The sequence below is a fragment of the Pongo pygmaeus genome, chromosome 6 (genome assembly GCF_028885625.2).
Source record: "Pongo pygmaeus isolate AG05252 chromosome 6, NHGRI_mPonPyg2-v2.0_pri, whole genome shotgun sequence".
In the NCBI taxonomy this organism is placed as follows: Eukaryota; Metazoa; Chordata; class Mammalia; order Primates; family Hominidae; genus Pongo; species Pongo pygmaeus.
In genome coordinates this window covers 132,117,318-132,138,335 of record NC_072379.2, presented here as the reverse complement: position 1 = coordinate 132,138,335, position 21,018 = coordinate 132,117,318, and positions in this window count along the sequence as shown.

The window sequence follows — 21,018 nt, the reverse complement described above, 5'->3', positions numbered from 1 at the left end:
AGGTTCAAGTGATTTTCCTGCCTCAGCCTCCCAAGTAGCTGGGACTGTAGGCACCTGCCGCCATGCCCAGCTAATTTTTGTAATTTTAGTAGAGATGGGGTTTCACCATGTTGGCCAGGCTGGTCTCGAATTCCTGACCTCAGGTGATCCACCCACCTTGGCCTCCCAAAGTGCTGGGATTACAGGCATGAGCCACCGTGCCCAGCCTTATTTTGATTTTATCTACAGCTTAAGAGGATTTGAAATGACTTACAATAAAGACTAAAATGCTGGATAACCACTAAAAGATAGCAAAAGAATATGAGCCAACCAATTGGTGGATTATAGCTGTGCCATAAAACTTAGGTTTAGCCAAACTACTGCAATTGATCCCAAAACATAGTCCTGAGTACCCTGGAAGCCAGGATAAAAAAGAGAAAATATAATAACTGAGCTAGGCTTTATTATCTCTGAAATTAAATATACCAACTTTAAAAATGCCTTTCCTATTATTAAATTCTAAACTGAATTTATCTGTCATAGATATTCAACAAATATAGTAGATTTATTATATTTAATTTCAAGATATCGGAACACTTTCATATGAAAATTTCTCAAATATATCCTTGAAAAGTGCCAAAGGAATATGGTTAAGCCATGATTTGTTAAGGTTTTCTCATAGGTAGCTTAAAGAAGTCTATCACAGGTGTGTTATTTGCTAGTTTTTATGACTTGGCATGAGGATAGAACTTTGGCTAGAGGAGAATTTTGGCTATGCTTTTTTGAAAATTCTTCTCAATTAATCAGTGGTCTCAGGTGAGTAATTAACAGACAATGAATAGCAGGTAATTTGAGACCTAGAGCATAGATCTTCCACATTGTTGATAGGAAATTCATGTGCTAGCCAAGCGCCGTCGCTCACACCCGTAATCCCAGCACTTTGGGAAATCAAGAGGGGCGGATGGCTTGAGCCCAGAAGTTTGATACCAGCCTGGGCAACACGGTGAAACCCCATCTCTACAAAAAGTACAAAAGTTAGCTGGGTGTGGTGGCACAGGCCTGTAGTCCCAGCTACTCAGGAGGCTGAGGTGGGAGGATCTCTTGAGCCCTGGAGGTTTGGGAGGCGCCTTGGCCTCCCAAAGTGCTGAGATTATAGGCATGAGTGACCACGCCCAGCCAGGCTTTCCTTTCTGATGGGAGTTTGTCAATGAGATTATTTGCTTTTTAGAATGATTGCTAATGAAAGTCAGACTATGGCCAGGCACGGTGACTCCCACCTGTAGTCCTAGCACTTTGGGAGGCCGAGGCAGGTGGATCACTTGAGGTCAGGAATTCAAGACCAGTCTGGCCAACATGGTAAAACCCCATCTCTACTAAAAATACAAAAATTAGCTGGGCATGGTGGCACGCAACTGTAATCCCAGCTACTCGGGAGGCTGAGGCAGGAGAATTGTTTGAACCCAGGAGGCGGAGGTTGCAGTGAGCCAAGATGGCGGGCTGCTGCACTCCAGCCTGGGCAACGGAGAGAGACTCTGTCTCAAAAAAAAAAAAAAAAAAAGGTAAGACTATGCCATCATTAAAGAAAAGAATGCTTATCTATTTGTTTGTCCTGGAAAGACAGAATGCATCCAGCTTATCTGAAAGTTGTACCAATATATTTGGTATGAGTTCCAGGAAATGGTGAGGAAGTTACAAAGTTGCTACAAAGAGCACACAGGATCTCTGATTTCTGCTCCTCAGGACTTTCATTTAAGTGGGCTGATGAAGTTAGAGTAGGATCAGATTTACATTATTCATTTCAGTAAGGACAAAAAGGGACATGGTACAGACTATGAGAAGCAAAATATTGATAATGTCAGCATAGTTGTTAAAGCAAGAGGAAATTTGCATTACAGTTTTCCATATTATTAAAATAAAATGATTTCCTTTACATTCAAAGTCCACTCAAGTACCTTATCCTTAAAGAGTTAGTCTTTAAAAGAACTCCTTTGGGAGTTATTTCTCCTCTGGGAATTTGACTATCTTGTACATCAATAAATAAAAGGATGTCCTAAGAAGAGTAAAGTAATGAAAGCACTTTTTTGAGGTTTTTTTGTTTTTCGTTATAGAGAAAGAGTTTTGCTCTGTTGGCCAGGCTGTAGTGCAGTGGTGCAATCATAGCTCACTGAAGCCTCCAACTCCTGGGCTCAAATGATACTCCCACCTCAGCCTCTCAAGTAGCTAAGACTGGAGCTACCTTCCCCAGCTAATTTTTTAAAAAACTTTCTTTTTGTAGAGGTGAGATCTCACTATATTTCACAGGCTGGTCTCAAACTCTTGGCCTCCCAAAGTGCTAGGATTACAGGCCTGAGCCACTGCACCCAGTCTTGAGTTTTAAGATTTGGAAAACAAACCTAACTGATGTTGACAGTGTGCCATGAACAGAGAAGTATGATAATAAAATTACTTGGACCTGAGGTTCAAATAAACAACAGCAACAACAACATGTCTAGGTCATAACTTGAGAACTGATTTTGAGACACACACACAAACACATACACAGAGAGAGAGAGAGAGAGAGAGAGAGGCAGAGAAAACAAAAATTCCATTTAAATAGATCAACATTCCCTGAATTATTTCCCCAGAATATGAACTCCATACTAGTTCCATAGCAGTTCCATATTTAGCAAAAAGAAAAAGGGGTTTCCTTAGTGAAATAAGTTTGGGAATCTACATACTGCCTCCTGATTCCTGGTGAGTCACGATGTACATTAGCATAGGCAGAACAGCATATTTTGTTCAACCTAGTTTTCTGAACTTGTTTCACCAGGGTATTCTTTTCATGTGACATTAGTTTCCTACTAAACACACTTTGCTAAACAGAGCAGTAAATGAAATGCTGGCCATGTTTCTATGCAGAGTACTACGTAATAGCTTTATGCTTACGTTACAAATGGAGAATCCATGGGCAAAGGACTTTATCTTCATGAGTTTGCCATACTTCACTCAAGGCAAACTTCTGACATATTAAGATAAGTGCACATCAGTTAATTTTTTTTTCTTATTGGTACAATTGGTCCCAGAAGGGTCTGGCTTCTTTCTTGATGTCTACAGGTCCTGTTCCTTCTGCATCTATGAAAGAAACTACTCTGCTGGTGGAGATGCAGGCGTTGTAGACAGCTACCATACAATAGGTACCCGGAGTTAAAATTATAAAAAATTTGTTATAAAAATTAGATTTCTCTGGTTTAATGTAGATGAGAAAAAGTTTTATATACCTGTGATATTTTCCGGTAATTGATGACCTTTAAAATTATTATCTGTCTGTTTGCATATGGTGGCTGTTTTATAGAGAAGAGACAAGATGGGGAGAGTAACTATAATTTCTCACCAATTCCAGTTTCTATGCTAGATCTTCTATGTAGGTCATCCACTGACTATTTAAAACAATCCTATAATGTGGGTCTTATTAGCCTCTTTTTCAGATTTTAAAATTGAAGCTCAGAAATATTAATAAACATTTATCATAAGTGAGAGGGTCAGAATTTGAATCCAGGTTTCTTAGAATCCAAAGCCCATCATTTTCCTACTATTCTGTGGGCTGTAGGACACAGGACACTAGGAGCAGGATTAGAAGACAGGCTGGCCATTACTAAATATATGACCTTAGCTCAGCGTTGCACAATAAAAATAGAATGTGGGCTGCATGTGTAATTTAAAATTTTCTAATAGTCACATTTTTAGAGAAACAGTTAAAATTATTTACTCTGATATATGCAAAATATTGTCTCAACATGTAATCTATATTTTAAAAATTATTAATGAGATATTTTACATTGCTTTTGCAAGAAATCATTAAAATCCATTGTGAATTTTAAACTTACTGCATAATTCAACCTGAACTAGCCACATTTCAAGTGATAAAAGCCATGTGTGGCTAGTGGCTACTATATTGGATGGCATAGCTTTAGCCTATGTAGTTTCCTATCCAGTAAAATAGAAATTGCTATAACCTGCCTCCCAAGGTTGTCTGAAATATTGCATGGGATAATTTATCTAAAAACATTGTTGAAAAGCATAATGGGTGAGGTAGGCTGAATAATAGATGACTCTCCCCACTCAGATGTCCGCATCCAAATTCCTGCAACCTGCAAATATGTTACCTTAAATGGTAAAGGGGCCTTTGAAGATGTAATGAAGTTCAGGATCTTGAGATAGGGAGATTATTTTGGATTATCTGAGTGGGCCTGATGTAATCACAAGTGTCTTTTTGTGTGTGTGTGTGTGTGAGATGGAGTTTCGCACAGTCACCTGGGCTGGAGTGCAATGGCACGATCTTGGCTCACTGCAACCTCCGCCTCCCAGGTTCACACAATTCTCCTGCCTCAGCCTCCCGAGTAGCTGGGATTACAGGTGCACACCATCATGCCCTGCTAATTTTTGTATTTTTAGTAGAGACCAGGTTTCACTATGTTGGCCAGACTGGTCTCGAACTCTTGACCTCATGATGCGCCTGCCTCGGCCTCCCAAAGTGCTGGGTTTACAGGCATGAGCCACCGCGCCTGGCTACAAGTGTCTTTTTAAGAGATCTGGAGGCATGAGATTGCAGTGATTAGTTGGAGATGTGGTGATGAGGACAAGAGGTTAGAGTGATGTGAAGAGGACATCATGAGACAAAGGGTACAGGAAACCTCTAGAAGCTGAAAAAGATAAGGAAACTTCACCCCTCACAGTCTCCAGAAGCAACCAGCTCTGTAGACACCTTGGCTTTAGCCCAGTGAGACTTTGGACTTCTGACCTACAGAACTATAAAATAATAAATCGTAAGTCCTTGTTCTAAGTTCTAAGTTCTTGGTGGTGGTAATTTATTACAATAGCAATGTGAAACTAATACAAAGGACCATGTAAATGAGATCTATCACTGTCATCATATGTGGCTATAAAAGACCATTTTAGGGCTGGGAGTAGTGGCTCACACATGTAATCTTGGCCCTTGGGGAAGCTGAGGTGGGTGGATCACCTGAGGTCAGGAGTTTGAGACCGGCCTGGCCAACATGGTGAAACCTGGTCTCTGCTGAAGATACAAAAAATTAGCTGGGTGTGGTGGCACATGCCTGATATCCCAGCTACTCGGGAGGCTGAGGCAGGATAATTGCTTGAACCCGGGAGGCGGAGGTTGCAGTGAGCTGAGATCGCACCATGGCGCTCCAGCCTGGGTGACAAGAGTGAAACTCTGTCTCAAAAAAATAAAACCAAAAATAAAAAAGACCATTTTAGGCTTGGCTTGGCAAGAATCAAGGCTGGGCTGTTGTGGGGGTGGGAGGATTGGGGGTGGGAGGATTAGGTGTGGGTCTTGGCTATTTCCAGGTAGAAAGGTAATTTCCTAGTTCAGTCTTCATCAATTTGCACTCGGAAATAAGAGGCAGAAGGGCCACCTAGGGAACATATATTAGACCCTATCCCTTTTCCTCTGAGTATGAAAGACATACAAGTATTACGATAGACCAGTACTCCAGCCTAAGGCCAGATTGCAGAACAGAACATACAGGTCCCAGAGAAGAGACCACCACAAAAGAGGACAAAATCTGGGCTGGTGGCCTGGACTTAGCCTGAGCAGCTTGGCTGTCAGAAAACAACTGCTGGTTTGGGACACAGCTCATGGATTAAAACTTCTCACTCAGCCTTGCCAGCGCTGTGAGAGCTCTGTGGTAAAAATGGCGGTCAACTCAAAGAGCTGTACCCCTCTGAGACCAGGCAGTTGTGTGGCTGGCTGCCACTGCCTGACATTCCATTTGGACTGATGGCAGAGGCTTGGGGTGGGGACTCCAGGCCAGCAGGAGTCCCAGCAGATCTCATTGCTGCAGGGTGGCTGGCTGGCCTCAAGGACATCTGAGTTGTCTCTCTCCTGCTGTGGGCAGCTGGCAAGCAGTGAAGGGGACTCCCAGGAGGAACCAGGGAGAACTTGAGGAGGTCTGGCGAGTGGGGGTCAAGGGGATGGTAATCTGGGGTAATGTGAGCGCCTTGGTTTTTGCCATAAGCTTGCGGGCTATGGATATCTAGTTTACTTTAGGGAGCTTTTCAGTCCTCCGTTTGCTTCAAGAACAAAGAAATGACCACATGGCCAGGCGAGTTGGCTCATGCCTATAATCCCAGTGCTTTAAGAGGCCGAGGCAGAAGGATATCTTGAGGCCAGGGGTTTGAGACCAATCTGGGAAATACAGCGAGACCCCATCTCCACACACACACAGATTAGCAGGGCATGGTGGTGTGCACCTGTAGCCCCAGCTACCCAGGAAGCCAAGGCAGGAAGATCACTTAAGCCCAGGAGGCTGAGGCTTCAGTGAGCCATGATGGTGCCACTGCACTCTAGCCTGGGTGACAGAGCAAGGCCCTGTCTCAAAAATATTAAAAAACAAAACAAAGATGGCCATGTGTAAGGGATGTTCTGGGAACAGTGTGCCTAGCAAGATAGAGATTAGACAGTGTCCATTGACAGTGGTGCTTCAAATGACACCTTTCCTTGGGAGACTGTCCTTGTCTTATCAAGGAAGAGTCACTTGAGCTGACCACCTGCAAATGTAAGAGAGGGGCCACCTGTAGCTGTGAGGCAGTGTGGCAAGGCCACTCACTGTCAGTACATTTTAGTATAAATGCTGGTCTCAGCTGAGTGCAGTGGCTCACACTTGTAATCCCAACACATTGGGAGGCCCAAACAGGTGGATCACCTGAGGTCAGGAGTTCGAGCGCAGCCTGGCCAACATGGCAAAACCCTGTCTCTACTAAAAATACAAAAATTAGTTGGCCATAGTGGTGCATGCCTGTAATTCCAGCTACTCAGGAAGCTGAGGCAGAAGAATCACTTGAACCTGGGAGGTGGGGGTTGCAGTGAGCTGAGATCGCACCACTGCACTCCAGCCTGGGTGACAGAGTGAGACTCTGTCTCATAAATAAATAAATGCTGGTCTCTGAGGAAAGGGCGGACCAACTGACAGAGACACAAGACTGCCCTAAAAGGGAAACACCTGGGGAAGGGTAGAGGAGGAACGAAAGGATTGTGGAAGAAGGACTGGCTCTATCTAACACAATGAAAGACTGGAAACACCATCAGACCTCACTCCTGGGCGATGGCGGGCTGGTAAACTGGCTCTCTGGAAGAACCATCACCACCATCCCCAATACACCCTCCCTAGAAATTAAGCCTTTAGCATCTAGTAACAATTCAAGGTATTGGGGTGGACCTCAGCAGAGAAATCCTGGGCTTTCTGCCAATAGGTGCTTGGGAAAGTTTTGCTGTAGGGCAAACAATAATGAGAAAAGCAAAAGAACTGTGAACATATTTGCACCATGAGTTTGTGGAATAAACAGTTTATACTATTGATATAAATCATGTTCTACTTCCGGAAGCATTCAGCATTCAATAAGACAGTCACTCTCCCTCACCATCTCATTTCTGATTAGACTTTGCATGGCCTTGTTGTCTAAAACCTCAAATGGGAGTAGTCTTAGGAGAAAAGGTTACAAAATATTCACATAACCCATTGGCTGCCATCCTTTGCAAACAGGACTCTAGACAAGCATCACTGGGTTTGTCTGACATTTGCCAAATTCCTACATAAATAACCATTACCTGAATCTCTAGCAGCTGGGAAATAAATAAGATTTAATAGGTTCAGACTGATAAGGTGGTCCAATCCAGCTGACTTTGCTTAGAAACGAGATTAGATGCCCATCTAGGAGCTGTGAGAGTTTAAATATGTGCTAAACGTGGCCCTGAAAGCCTGTTAGACACAGCTCTGGGCTTCACGGAGGTGTGAGGATAAAGAAATTTCCTCAGTGCACAACTGTAGAACATTTTAACACCCTCTGTCTCTGCGGATGAAATACTGTCATCCTGTGTGGTCTAAAGCCTCTCTCTGTGTTCTTCTTTAATATTCAGTTTCATCAGAGAAAATGATACATAGTAATTTTAAGAGAGAGCTATTGCTAGAAGAGGTCAGGCTGGAAAAATGAACTGCTCAAGGCTGCTGAAGTTCTTATTAAGGAGAAAAAGTGTATGCAGATGAAGACAGAGACGTGCTTCGAGATGGAGGGGAATGCTTAGAGCAGGTTGGTATAGAGACTCTAAAAACCTTTTCTGATTGGAAAATGACCATTATGAGGCTTCTATCGTGCTGACCTGCAGACGTGATGGGGTTATAAATCTCTCTTCCCAGCAGCATTGAGTTTAGTCCAGGACTCCCTGTGCAATTAAGGAAGTTCCGTACATACTCATTTGCATGAATCAAGGAGAAAGAAGTAACAGAAGAAAGAGGGGAGAAGAAGGGAACTGGTGATTGAGAAGGCCTATAGGAGTGGGTTTTTCATCAGCTTCTAAAATGTCTTCCAACTGTTTGCTGATAGCTATGATTAACAATTCAAAGCAGCTCCGGATCTCAATTGTCAAGTTCTGCCCCAGTTCCCAGTTACCAGGCAAAGTGGGTGCGTTCTACCCATAGGAGAGTGCCGTGGCTCACAGCAGGGACAGCAGGAGTCCCTACTCTTACATTTTCTGTTGTCTCAAGATTTATAATGGGTGGGTTCATCTTGTGGCTTGTGGGTGGAGGCAAAGACTGGAACACTGGCACATACCCAATCAGGACCACTCATAACTCAGGTGGCAAAGTCACAAGTTTCAGGGACAAAGCCAGAGGTGTCTCTGAACAAGGGAACAGTCAGAAAAGACAGAAGACACAAGAATAGGCCATGTAGTGCAGGGGTCCCCAAACTGTTCGTGCTCTATAAGGAACGAGGCTGCACAGCAGGTGGTGTTTTTACAGCCGCTCCCCATGGCTCATTACCGCCTGAGCTCTGCCCCCTGTCAGAGCAGCAGCGGCATTAGATTCTCATAGGAGTGTGAACCCTATTGTGAACTGCACATGCGAGGATCTAGGTTGCACGCTTCTTATGAGAATGACCTGTCACTTGATGACGCTTGATGACCTGTCACTGTTTTCCATTACCCCAGATGGGGCTGTCTAGTTGCAGGAAAACAAGCTCAGAGTTCCCACTGATTCTACATTATGGTGAGTTGTATAATTATTTCATTATATATGACAATATAATAATAATAGAAATAAAGTGCGCAATAAATGTAATGTGCTTGAATCATCTCGAAACCATCCCCCCAAAGTCTGTGGAAAAGTTGTCTTCCACGAAACTGGTCCCCGGTGCCAAAAAGGTTGGGGACCACTGGTGTAGTGAGTATGGGGAAGTTTGCTCCATGACATGTGTGAGAGGTACAAGAGAGGGATATGGAAATAATTCTGTGTGCAAGTGTGACATGTGGCAACCAACCCCAGAGCCTATGGATTTTAACATGCCTAAAACTCCAGACCCTGTCCCTCGGTAAGAGCTGAGTTCTATATTTCGTTGGTTGATGGAGCCTGTGGATTTTAACATGCCTAAAACTCCAGACCCTGTCCCTCAGTAAGAGCTGGGTTCTATGTTTCGTTGGTTGATGTAGCCTGTGGATTTTAACATGCCTAAAACTCCAGATCCTGTCCCTCAATAAGAGCTGGGTTCTATATTTGGTTGGTTGATGGGCTGAGACCCATCAATTTCAATATCCCTAGATTATGGCAAAATCATTTAGAGGCTCCTCTGACTGATGGACTATTCTTTTTCTCTTCCATCATCACAGCATGTCGAGTATGTGCTTGCCATAATTAACTAACTTAATGTTAATAGCAAACTTCAATGATGTATATCAGCCCTCAAACTCACTAAGATGAAGGAAAAAAAGTAATTTTTCTTCTTGCTTAACACACAATACCCTGGGGAAATCAGAAGCTAAAGAAATTTCCAGCAATGAAATTAAAAACTATTCTCTCAGTGTATTAAATTAAAAGGGAACAAGAGTGGCTGTAACTTAACTGTAAGGGACATTTTAGTGTCATTTCAGAATCAACAATACTGACACACAATGCACCTTCAATAAATGTTGAAAGAAAAAGAGAGAAAGAGAGAGGCTAAGAGAATGAGGGAGGGAGGGAGGAGGAAAAGAGACTGCAAAAGAAATAGCTGACTCAAATTTAGCTATGATTTTTGAGGAAGCCAGTGAAAATGGAGAATAGATAACTTAATGTGTATATGGTGGAAAGATCTTTAATTGCTTCCAAACACTTTTGATGTGTCAATAGTTACACTGACATATAACTATCAAGAGGATACTTAAATGTTTTACTAGAGTAGGAGTCTCCTAATACTGACTTCAGTTGTGATAATGAGCACCAATCGAAAATGGAATTAATAAGGTTTACCTGAGTCAGGTAAAGAAAAAGCATACAAGGAAAAATGTTCTCCTGAAACTTTTGGATTAAAATGAGAAAAAAATGGCGCCCCATATTCTCAACCTCTTTATATATGTATGTATATATATACACACACACACACACACACATATATATACACACACATATATGTGTGTGTATATATATGTGTGTGTGTGTGCGCGCACGCCCATGCATATGCCGGTGCATGTGTGTGTGTGTTACAGTTTTCAATTAAAAGATTCAGTTGTGGGAAATCAGGATCTCAAAGAGATATTTGCACCTCCATGTCCATTGCAGCACTAGTCAACAACAGCTAGATGTAGAAACAACCTAAATGTCCATTGACAGATGAACCGATAAAGAAAATGTGGTATATATAATGTATTAGTTAGGGTTCTCCAGAGGGACTGAACCAGTAGGATATATGTGTATATGAAAGAGACTTTATTACAGAGAATTGGCTCGCACAGATAGGCCATCTGCAAGCTGGAGAGAGAGAGAAGCCAGTAGTCCAAGTTCCAAAACTTAAACTAGGGAAGCTACGATGCAGCAGATGAAAGCTACAATGCAGCAGTCTGCTGCTGAAGGCCTAAGAGCCCTTGAGAAGCGGCTGGTTTAAGTCCCACAGTTCAAAGGCCAAAATACCTGGAGTCTGGTGTCCAAGGGCAGGAGGAGAAGAAGCAAACATCTGGCATGGGAAAAAAGAGAGAGCTAGAAGACTCAGTGAGCGAGCCTGTTCCCCTTTCCGTCACTGGCTTCATTTCAGCTGCACTGGCAGCCAATTGGATGGTGCACACACATTGAAGATGGGTCTTCCTCTTCCAGTTCACTGATTCAAATCTCAATCTCCGCTGGCAATACCCTCACACCCAGAAACAATACTTTACCAGCCACCTAGGCATCCCTCCATCCAGTCCAGTTGACACTTAATATTAACCATCACATGCACACAATGTAATATTATTCAGCCATAAAAAAGAAGAAAATCCTGCCATATGCAACAACATGGATAAACCTGAGGACATTATGCTAAGTGAAATAAGCTGGTCACAGAAAGGTAATGACCATGCAATTCCACTTACATGACATTGAAGGCAGCAGTGACCCATCTGGAGCAGCCACTGTGAAAATACCGGCTGCAGTGGGGGAGGCCCAGCCAGGGCTGCGGCTCCGTAGAGCCTGCAGGAGCCAGGAACAGGTGGGAGCCCTTCCCTCTTTTGAGTTGGCAGGGCTCCTGCCCCACCCTCCCAGGCGCAGCTGCAGCCACTCAGCTGTGGCTGTGGCCCAGGCATTCCTGGGTTTTTGGGAACCTGGGAACTTCCTCTCCCCCAACAGGCTCAGAAGTGGCTGCTCCTACTGCCTGGCCTCTCCCCACTTCCAGCACCCACCCCAACTTTGGATCAAAGTTGTGGCAGAGCCTGGGTGCTACTGCAATGTGGCCGGGTGTGCACCCACTCAGGGCGGTGCTAACATGCCAGCTCCCTGCCACCTTGGCCCCCTCTGGAGTTTGGGTGCTGACGAGCATGGGAGGGACCCCGAGGGGGTGCTGAAGGCAGGTTGGCACAAGCCTGCAGGCATCCCTTGGCACAAACAGCTTGGGCACTGTGGACACCGTGGATAGCAGGTTGATGGTGGCAGGAGGCAGACAGGCTCCTTGGTGGAAAGGGGTGGCCCCCGGTGAAGCTCCACCTTCAAGCCAGGATGGACTGAAGCATGGGGGCTGGGCTGCTAGTTCCACAGACTGGAGTGAGTACTTATAGTGCTTTTTCTTGGCCTGCCCTTGGCTGCCCACAGAACAATCAGCAGGCACTTCCTCCACTCTGAAACCCATAAAACCCCCAAACTCAGCCAGACTTGGGCAGACAATGGGACAACTTGCCTGCAGATACGAGCTACCCACTCTGGGTCACCTCTCTTCTGAGGGCTTCAGATGACAGGATGACCTGCCTGTGGATAGAAGTTACCCATTACTGGTCTTCTCTCCGCTGAGAGCTGCACTCACTGGGACAACCTGCCTGTGGACAGGAGCTACCCACTTTGGGTCTCCTGAGAGCTGTACTGTCACTCAGTAAAGCACCTCTTCACCTTGCTCACCCTCCAGTTGTCCAGGAAGACCCATTCATACTTCATTCTTCCTGGACACAGGACAAGAACTTGAGACCCACCAAATGGCAGGACTGAAAGGGCTGTAACATAAACATGGCTGAAACATGTCCCCTGACTCACCATGTTGTGAGTGATGAGAAAGAGAGAAGAGAGAGGACAGAACGCAAGAAGAGCTGTGGCCCTTCAGGGAGTCCAGATGTAGGAGCTCCATGAGCCAGGGCTGTGACACCCTCTTTGGGGCTCTGTAGTTCCAGGCATCTCCAAGCTTCTGGGTGCCACCATGTTCCCCAATGCCCGCAGTGGAAGCTGCTTGCAGTATACCTGGTCCAGCAGCAGCCTCGCAGGGAGCCATCACCCACGCTGGCACCTGGAGCTGTACACCCAGTGGCAGCAGGTGTGCCTGGCTGTGCACAGTGGCTGGACCCTGTGCTTGCTTGCTCACACACTCCTTGCTGCTCTGCCCCTGGCTCACCCTTGGCAGGTATGAGATCCAGGCTGGTAGTGCAAGCTGAGAGCTTCCTGCTAGGCCTACTGGGCAGAACGAGCCCAGTGGGCCCAAGCAAAACTTGGGCAAAGGTGCCACCAGCCACAGAGGTTTCCAGCTGGCCAAGTGATTCCCCAAGGATCCTGTGACAACATGTCTAAAATAATCAAACACATGGAAACGGTAGAATTACATACACCTTCACTACTCTACCAGAAATTCCAAGAGAAGGATGTGGGCTTAATCCACAGATATTAGTAAAAACCCAATTAAATAACAAATGATTAATGACAATCTGAAGTTCTTTTGAACTCTCAAGGAAGAGAAGATTGAAAAAATGTAAAAAGCAAAATGGAGTAGAAAGAAATTCAGCTCAAAGGAAGGAGAAGGTGAGAAGAGAAAAATGATAGAAAAGTAAAAGAAATCCAAAGAAAAGTCATTGGCTAAATGGGCCCGAGCATAAAGAAGAAGGAAATCCTGCCATATGTGACAACATGGATACGTCTGGAGGATGTTATACTGAGTGAAATAAGCCAGTCACAGAAGGGCATTTACCATGTGATTCCACTTACATAACATATGTAAAATAATCAAACACATGGAAACAGAGAGTAGAATTATGATTGCCAGGGGCTGGGGGAACGTGGAAATGGGGAGTTGTTCAATGGGAATAAAGTTTCTGTTATGCCAGCTAATTGGTTGCATAACTGAGCCCCAGCCCCAGCATTCTTCCACTGACTGGACTTCTACTAGCAGCAACTGGTAAATCAGCTTAACTTGGAGTCCACTTGTGACTTCCAGCAGCCATGAAAGGCCCAACCCCCATCCGCCACCCTCCCCAAACCCAGAAGATTGCTGGCCTGAAACCAACAGAAATGTGTTCACTATCTTCCAGAGATGCAAAGCTCTTGTGTCTAAAGCATGAGATCTTACGTCCAGAGCCATTTGCATTCACTCTCCCTGGTGCTCTTTCTCAGACACATTTTCCAAATCACACAGACTCGGCCCTCCAGTGTGTAGGGACATGAGCAGGGTGCAAACACCATGGCTTACCCAGCCCAACCTGCTTTCACATAGCAACAAGGTACCAGCAGCCCTTCTAGTTTTCTTTCCCAATTCCACTTTTCTCTGGACAGTTCTGGGGTACACATACTTAGACACGCCCTCTCTCCTTTTTTTCTGTACTAGCTATGTCTCTCTCTTTTTCTTTCTCTCTTAATTTTTAAGAGCTTATATTTTATCATGACTTAGCCTTACAGTTTTAGATTACAATCTAAGTATAAATGAACAAATAAAGATATTTTTTGTTGTTGGAAGCAACAGAACTCTAACTCAAACTGAGTTTAGCACAAAAAGAAACCTATTGGTTCTCACGATGGAAAAGTCCAGAGTTTCGGGTATGGCTGGGTCCAGAGGCTTGAACCATGTCAAATCAATAGAATTCCATTTTCTTCTCTCTCATCTGTATTAGCATCATTTTCAAGTTATTCTCCTTATAGGAGCTCCCAGCAGCTTCAAGCATCTACCATTCTTTTATTAATAGCTAGAAATATCTGCAAGAGTTTACCTGTCCTAGTAATTCCAGTGCAAATCACAGGACTGAATTATATCACTTGGCTTAGATTGCACTCCCAACCAATCAGTGTAGCCAGCAGAATGGAATCTTCTGACTGACCATGCTTGGGCCACATACCAATTTCTGGAGCCATGGATGGGGTCAGTTCTCTCAGAATGACACTGACTGGGAGTAGTGTTATAACCAAGAAGAGGAAATAAGTCCTGGGTAAGCAAAAGCAATCAATGTCCACTGCATAGCCTTTCTCCCTATTTTTTTTTTTTTTTGTGCATCCCTAGAAACTTGAGTTCCTTTTCTCTGCTTTTCAGGAACAATTTCTCTTACCTATAGTTGCAATTGGAAAATGAGTTTCTCAGTTGCTTGTCAATCTAAATGGTGTGCTCCTCACTCCCTGCCCTCCTTTCTCTGCTCAGAGCTTTTGACCTAAGTGAAAATATTCCCTTCAACATTGGTCTCCTGCTTTCAAGATGCTTCTGGGCTCTGCTCAGTCATTTTCTCAGATTCTGGTTACTTCTGCTTTCCTTCACTTACATCACAGCATTCTGCACCATTCTGCTGCCCATTCCTGTCTCTCTCTCTCTCTCTCTCTTTTTTTTTTTTGAGATAGAGTCTCACACTGTTGCCCAGGCTGAAGTACAGTGGCATGAACGTGGCTCACTGCAGCCTTGGACCTCCAGGGCTGAATTATCCTCGCACCTCAGTCTTCCTTCAAGTAGCTAGGACCTCAGGTGTACATAACCACACCCAGCTAATTTTTAAATTTATTATTATGTAGAGACAGGGTCTTACTATACTGCCCAGGCTAATCTCGAACTCCTGGGCTCAAGTGATCCTTCCACCTTGGCCTCCCAAAGTGCTGGGATTACAGGTGTGAGCCACCCCACCTGGCCTCCCATGTCTCTTAATGCTTCCCTTTGCACTATTCTACTAGCATCTTTGAGCTAACAGGCCTACAGGGCCTCTAACCTGCAAAACATTGCTGACTTCAACATATGAAAACACAAATTACTTGTGAAATTACTGCTGTCAAATAAACAGTTTTTTTAAAAATTCACAGGAAGTTGGGAGGTGGGAAATTTACTATGATGGGTGATAGTAAGAATTACAAAATTCTTGTGCATGGATTAATGTATGGAATTTGCTTTGAGTTCCAGGGGTCAGCAATTTGGTGGCATGAAAAGTATCCTCGGAGGTTATGGCAAAAATCCTAAATTTATATGCTGGGCTTTCTTTCCCTCATTAAATATGTAATGCCGAGGTTGCAAATTTGGATGTCTACAGAAACCTAGCGGGTTGACATAAATGAGGACAGCACTAGGTGGCAGACGATGGAGACTGATGGAGACTGTGGTGAACTGGAGCATGCACGGCCCTGCTACTGGTGGTGTGCAGTGGCTAACAGCACAGATCCTGGAACCAGACAGACTGAGTTCAAATCCTGCTTCTGTTATTTCTCACTGTGTGATCATGGTCTAAATATGTGATCTGTCTGCACCTCAGCCTCCCATCTGTAAAATGGGCTCATCACTAGCACCTGCCTTCTAAGGTTATTGTGAGTACTAAATGGTTCAATATATATAAAGCATCCGGAATGGTTTCTGGCACATGCTAGGAATGGTATAAATGCTGGCAATTATTATTTCTAAATTCAGACAATTGTTTTCATCCAGGAATGTGTGCTATCTTATAAGATCTTCTAATATTTCAGGACAAGCTAGAAATGCAGTTTTTCATGTTAAGTTCCCTGATTATATGTGTTTGAGCTAATTGAAAATAAATAAATAAATCACCAAGAAGGGTATATTGGTTAAGAATGCATTCAGCTTCAAGTTATTGAAAACCTACCTTACAATGGCTTAAATAAATATATATATTTTTATATTTTTTGCATAAAGAGATTTCTGACATAACCACTTTGGAAAACTGCTTGGCAGTGCATATCCTACGACCCAGTAATCCCACTCCTAGGTATATACCCAATAGAAAAGTGCACATGTGTTTATCATCAGACTGTTTAAGAATGTCTATTGGGCCGGGCGCGGTGGCTCATGCCTGTAATCCCAGCACTTTGGGAGGCCGAGGCGGGCGGATCACGAGGTCAGGAGATCGAGACCATCCTGGCTAACACGGTGAAACCCTGTCTCTACTGAAAATACAAAAAAACGCTGGGCATGATGGCAGGCGCCTGTAGTCCCAGCTACTCGGGAGGCTGAGGCAGGAGAATGGCATAAACCCAGGAGGTGGAGCTTGCAGTGAGCAGAGATCACGTCACTGCACTCCAGGCTGGGTGACAGAGCAAGACTCTGTCTCAAAAAAAAAAAAAAAAAAAAAAAGAATGTCTGTTGATAACCAAAAACTGGATAACACACAAACACTCATCACAGGTAGAATGGATAAGCAAATTGTGATATATACACACATGAGTTACACATGGGATAAAGTAAAGACAATGAATAAACCGCAACTACCCACACCAGTATGGAAGAATCTCACAAGCATAATATTGAGCAAATAAAGCCAGACACACAGAAATACACACCCTACACTTCCACTTATATAAAGCACAAAAATCAGGCCAAACTCATCAATGATTTTAGAAGCAGGAAGGGGCTGTCCTTGTGGAGGTAAAGACTGCAAGAGACCACATTAGGGGGACCCTGGGGTGCTGGCCATATTCTCTTTCTTGATCTGAGTTCTGCTTACCTTGGTGTGTGCAGTTTGTGAGATTTCATTGAGCTGTGCATTTATGGTAGGCATCTTTTCTGCATGCATATTATAGTTCAGTAAAAATATTTAAAAGGAAGAGGGAGAAGTCCAAAAGCAATGGATCTGGTATTGACTCAGGGCCCAGCTCTTTAAATATCTGTGTTCTACAACCTTCGGCTATTGGCTTTCATCCTTAAGCCTTTCACTGAATGTGACTATGACCATACTCCCGGTCATGTTCACCTTCATGGCATGAGGAAGGGGCCATGTCCCTTTTTATCAGGAAAGCAAGCTCTTTTTTAGAATTTCCCCTCACCCTAACCCAACAGTCTTTCATTTACATCTCAAAGACCCAAACTGGATCATGAGGCCCCTCTTAGTTGCAAGAGGGCCCTGTATAGTGGGAGGGGTCAAGGAAGAGATGTTTGAGAAAGGTGTCTGCATAATCTATCAATAGTGTCTGCCACACAGGCCAAAGGAGATACATTAGCAAGTCAGGTGTAATGGTTGTTACTTCTTCCTAGATCCATATATAAGGGTATTTCCTTGTGTGTATTCATGGGTAGAACATATCAGATTAAATTTAAGACACGCTTTTGTGATTAACATGGCTGATTGCTACACTGCCTGACCTGATAAATCAGGCTCAGCCAAAGTGTTAAGTCAGAGAGGAGACTGGGTTTGAAGGTGGTTCACAGTGATAGGAACTTTGTGAGATTTTCCTTTGATTAAATAAACAATGAAATGCAGGACTACTCTTCTTAAAAACATCTGTGACTAGTCAGATTTCTGACTATAAAAGAAGTTTGTGCCTAAGTAAAGGCAGGCCTATTCTTGATTTGAACACTGAACACCCCTCCCCGAAATCCTAACTGGGCCAAACATTTCACAATAAAATCTAGTGAACCAGTGACATGAGGAGTAACATCAAAAACGATGAAACAGAGGGGTGTCTGGTGGCTTTTGAGGAATAACATAAAGGGTTAAATGGTTAAATCCTTTTTTTTTTTTTTTGAGACAGAGTCTGCTCTGTTGCCCAGGCTGGAGTGCAACGGCGTGATCCCAGCTCACCGCAACCTCTACCTCCTGGGTTCAAGAGATTCTTGTGTCTCAGCCTCCCGAGTAGCTGGGACTACAGAGGTGCACCACTATGCCTGGCTAATTTTTGTATTTTTAAAGTAGAGACTGGGTTTCACCACGTTGGCCAGGCTGGTCTCAAACTCCTGGCCTTAAGTGATCCGCCCACCTCGGCCTCCCAAAGTGCCGGGATTATAGTCGTGAGTCACTGTGCCCAGCCTAGGGGTTAAATCTTGGTAGTGGATTTGGGGACTGTAATTAAGGTTGTTGAGCTGCTAAACCAATTGGAAATCAGTATCTCCATCAGGCCTAGACTGTCCACCAGGAAGAACTTCTTTTATTGCTGAAGCCAATTCACAACATACGGATTTTTCTTTTCTTTTTATTCAATCTCCTTGCCCTCAGAGGCTTTGAAGTGCAAGGCTTGATCACACGGCCTAGTTGTTTAGGTATTTTACCCATGTGGCACTTGGCCCCCAAATGGATTGCATTTGGGGGTTCCCTTTCTTTTCCTTCCTTCCTTTTTCCTCCTCCTTCTTCTCACTCTTCCTCTTCATCTTCCTCTCCTCCTCCTCCTCCTTCTCTCTCTCTCTTTGAATATTCTGTACAGTGTTATATGCCCAACAAATACTTAGCCATTGACTGGTTGTCTGGGAAACTGGCTTGATGGATGAATGAATGAATTCATTTTTCATGCTCTTGGGATATTTGCATTCTGGAAGATGACGATGGCATGAGTGAATGCTTGCAGACCCTACACAGTCCAACATCAGTTTTCTGACACTGTGCAGTGACGCTGTGGTTAAAGTCATGGCTCTGAGATCTGTCTGAGGCCAGACATTTATGGGCTTGTGGGCTTATATCCCAGTTCTGATACTCTGAAGCTATGAGACTTTAGGCAAGTTCCTTCTGAAACCTGAAACCTTCATATATGATTTCAGTTTAGTGGTCACCAGTAACATCACTGAGTCTGGCTAGTTAAATAACAGAAGGAAACTTATTCTCATAATACTGAGTCATTTCAATTAAACAGCCAAGTGAAGAGCCTAGGCAGGGAGGGCTGCACTGGGGAGCTAGCAGTAGAATGGTGTGTCTTTGCTTACTTTTTTTTTTTTGTATTTTTAGTAGAGACGGGGTTTCACTGTGTTAGCCAGGATGGTCTCGATCTCCTGACCTCGTGTTCCACCCACCTCGGCCTCCCAAAGTTCTAGGATTATAGGCATGAGCCACCACGCCCGGCCATTGCTTACTTTTTTAATAGGGTAAAAGATACATAACATAAAATGTTTCCATTGTAACCATTTGTAAGTGTACAATTCAGTGGCATGAATCACATTTACAGTGTTGTGTAACCATCACCACCATCTTTCCCTAAAACTTTTAAAATCATCCTAAACAGAAACTCTGTAACCATTAAGCAATAATTTCCCATATTCCTTTTCTCCCAGTCCCTGGTAATTTGTAACCTACTTTCTGTCTCTATAAATTTGCCTATTCTAGATATTTCACATAAGTGGAATCACACATTACCTGTCTTTTGGTGTCTAGCTGATTTCACTTAGTATAATGTTTTCAAGGTTCATCCATGTTGTAGCATGTATCAGAATTTCATTCCTTTTTATAGCCAAATAATATTCCATTGTCTAGATAGACCACATTTATTCATGTATTCATCTGTTGGTGGATACTTGGGTTGTTTCCAGCTTTGGGCTATTGTGAATAATGCTGTCATGAACGTTAGTGTGTAAGTATCTAAGTCCTTCTTTTCAGTTATTTTGGATGCATACATAGTAGTGGAATGGCTGGGTCATGTGGTAGTTCTGTGTTTAGCTTTTTCAAGAACCAGCAAATTGTTTGCCACCGTGGCTGCACCATTTCCCATTCCCACCATCAAGGTACGAGGGTTACAGTTTCTCCAGGAACATGTTTTTCATCTGGATTTCTGCCATCATTGGGCACATCCCCATATCTGTGCACTCTCACTTCACATTTCTTGGAGACAGAATGTGACTGATTCACCTTGGGTTGGGTCAGGGGTTTGTCCATGTATCAGTTGGTAATGAGGGGAGGAGAGCAGGATCACAAGACCCAGATGTAGTCGCATGGGGGAGAGACTGTGAGAGCTCAGCAGTCAACCCAGGAGCTTTGTGCAATACTCAGTTTCCTCTTTTCTGAAATGGGAACCATAATACCTGATACAGTGTACCTGTGAGGATTAAACAAGAGAATGCACGTACAGTCCCTTGCACTCAAAAAGCAGAGGGCAGTAGTAACAGCTGTGGTTCTGAGAGTGGCAAAAAGGACGATTTGTATCAAGCACAGCTATTCTGTCAAGTGTCAAGTAGACCTAGCTTTCCTATTACAAAGGAAACCTCTGTTGTAGATTTATAGGTCTTGAATTTATCCAAAGCAATTTTTGAACCTATTTCTATTTTCAGCCTGTATTGCCTGCAGGAGCAACATGTTTCATTTCTTTACTACCTGCTTTGTTGAGTAGTAATTTGTTGTATTTGTCCTAAAACCACCCCTTTCAAGCTCCGAAGACAGCTTCTTGTGTCTACCTCTGTAGTCCCTGAGACCTTCACCATGAGAACCTGTTCACATTTCTGAATTCAAGTGAATGGGAGCTTTTGTACAGAATCCAAGCTTTCTTCAGAGTTGCATTCCAAATGACATATTTCCTTTGCATATCTTTATAGACAAGCTTATATCCTTTTAAGCTTTATTAAAGTGTCCAAGTGAAACACTTCTTTACAGTGTTTGCATGTGTTGCTGTCTATGAGGACAAGGCTGAGTTGCTG